Raw genomic sequence first — 2,788 nt, forward strand, 5'->3', positions numbered from 1 at the left:
TAATAAAAAAATAGTATACTCTTTTGATCTACTATTGTACATGTTGGCTATTACAAAACAGTAAGACAGAGCTACCTACGAGCCTTCACAGTAATTTTGATCTCTCAGCCGTCAGATCATGCCTACGAACGCGTTGGATTTGCTCGGTCGTCAACTCGTTACGCACGTACGGAGAACCATTTTGCGGGCCGCTGCTCCGCAGAATTAGCTGCGGTTCCCGTCGATAATCGGGCCGTAAGATGTCCAGCCCAATTTGCAAAGCATATCATTCGTACATGAACTTGCAGGTCGTCCAGGTCTCTTCGTCTATCCCCGAGCGCTGGCCCTATCCCTATCCCTGAGCTCCTCTGTTGGTCGAGGCTGCGCCGCCACCGTCCTCAATCCCGGCGGCGAGCTTCCGCGCCCTCTGATACCCATCTACTCTTCTTCTGCAGGCCCCCATGGTGGGTCTCTTCTTTACTTTATTTTTTAATGTCGTCTCCTGCAGCGTTCTGCCTTGGCAACTGCGGCAGCCGCACGCGCTGCTGGCTTCCATCGCCGATTGTATTCCTCTTGCGTCCGCCTCCATGCGCTTGCAGCTGGTGGCTGTGGTAACGGGACTGACGGCGAAGGAGATTCGACAGAGCCGATCGTGACGAGCACCTCATCCTCCTTTTACTCCGCAGGATCAGCGTCCCCTTTTCTTTTGTGTCAGACCAACAGGGTACGCGAACAACGTCTCCCTGCCAACAGGCCATAGAAATTAGATTCGATCTGCAACATCTGATTCTATGGTTGATTTCCCTTGATTTATAGGTAATTTTAGCTGGCTTCATAATCTGCAGGTAGGATGACGTACGTTGTTGATTTGTTGTACTGATGCGTGATCGGGCATCTCGGGAGGATGTAAGTGGAACATTAGGTAGGTGTACTGTTTTGTATGACAGATTCCTTGACTTGCAAGTTGCAACGATGGAATTCATGTATTATGCATAGTTTTTCTGAAAGCTATTATGCATAGTTGTATATTTGCATTAGCTTTATTGGTTATATATGAATTTACTAACAGATTATGTCCACCATTTTCATTGTTAAATTGTACCCTGAATAACCTTTGATACTTTAGCAAGTTCTATGTGATTATAAATTCAGTGTGGTGCTACTTTTTGTTGACTATTTGATCAAATGCTCATGTACTTTAAAGATTTACCTTACATCTGCATTTTTGTTCTGGTGCATTGCATGTTTTAGTAAACTGAAATTCCTGATATGCTTGACAGCTAGGCCATGGACAACACATTGCAGAGGCCATTAATATGTAGCAAAGCCATTTTATGAGGTCGTCGTTGACAACAATGTTATGCTCAACTTTGAGAGCTAATCTTCTTTTATCCGTATTCAACTCTTGTTGGTAACATATTCATCTCTTGTTAGGCACGCTTATACGCTGATGTTACATTTTTGCCGGATTTTGATGTTTGTGCATCGGAGAGCTTCCTTGATGATGGCATCAGCTTGGAAGTTGTTGCTTTTCAGAGAACTCTGGGAACCATATATCCTTCACAAGGCACACAATTATTCAGAAGAATAGTAACTGTTAGTCGTGCTTAGATGCTTCACATTCCATTCTTTTACTGCCCCCAAAGTACTATAACAAACAATCATCTTCGTATTTGAGGCATTGCAGTTTTGGATACTCATACTTCTTACATATATTTGTACCATCTAAATTTATGGCAGATATTTCTCCTATTTTTTATTAAAATGAAAGAGCGCGCGTGCCTTCATGTTCTAGTAAGATGGGTTGTAGATGACATGGCACTGGCTTGTAGTCAGCAGCTGGCTATATTATTAACCATGCTCTAACCGATAAAATCTTAACAGTAAGTGCGAACTCTGGTGCAGAATTGATGCATGGCATCTGGCCTTTGAATTTTTTGTGAGCATACACTGTTAGCGAAACGCATAATTGATTAGTTTAGTTTTGTAGACAGCCGGGTCATGAGAAGGGCGAGCATATCGGTAAAGAAGATTCTGGAAACTTCCACAGTGCCATAGGCCATAGCATCGACGTAGTATATGCATGTCAAACAAAGCAAACAGGCCACGCACTGTTAGATCTCGTGGCTTGCTGATTGCAAAGCTTGGCTTTGACCTAAATATCTCTACCTACTTGCTGCCACCTGGCCTCCATGATTACCAGCAAACCAATCAAGCAAAGCTCTTGTGGCTACCACGTATGCACTCAAGTACTCGGACACGTCCTGTGTCAACTCTCTATATATATTGGCATACGTACGTACACGTAACGGAGTGAGCCGGTACTAATTGAGGCTGAGCGCGAATTCCGAGGAGACAAATCATAACATGGCTAATTTGATTGTTCCCTCCTTAGGAACATTTTTGTTCAAGTATAAACTCATAAAAGGAAAAACCTTGTCTCCCCTCCCGAGCCCTAGATCGAGTGCCACCAAGCCGCCCCTCACCCCCCTTCATTCCCTTGCGGTCATCGGAGGAGGCTCCCGCAGGGCGGATGGCGGCGGTGGGGTTTTCTCCTCGTCCGGTGACAGGTTCTCACGGTGGATGAGGCTTGTTCCCTTCTGTTGTGCAGTGTGGGGGCTTCCCAAGCAGTGTCTCTGGCGGCAGTGACTGCGGTAGCATCATTGGTGGGATCCCGGGCTTCAGCCCGACGAATCCTTCCAACGACTTGGGAGCGGGGTGGTGGGGTCCCCTTCTTCCTCTTTGGGAGTTCGTCCCCGCACGACTCGGCTCTGTGTCGGCCTTTGATGGTTGCGGTGGTGGTGGGACA

At 46.1% G+C, this 2,788-nt stretch overlaps 1 long non-coding RNA gene across 1 annotated transcript; it reads left to right on the forward strand.

Annotated features, from left to right (window-relative positions):
• The first annotated feature begins 273 nt into the window (after window positions 1-273).
• Window positions 274-2,585, forward strand: LOC125555518 (uncharacterized). Its single transcript, XR_007304744.2, has 3 exons — window positions 274-703; window positions 825-901; window positions 1,260-2,585. It is a non-coding gene; the product is annotated as an uncharacterized LOC125555518 (long non-coding RNA).
• Window positions 2,586-2,788: the final 203 nt, after the last annotated feature.

The sequence above is a fragment of the Triticum urartu genome, chromosome 5A (genome assembly GCF_056163025.1).
Source record: "Triticum urartu cultivar PI428250 chromosome 5A, HENAU_Tu73, whole genome shotgun sequence".
In the NCBI taxonomy this organism is placed as follows: domain Eukaryota; kingdom Viridiplantae; phylum Streptophyta; class Magnoliopsida; order Poales; family Poaceae; genus Triticum; species Triticum urartu.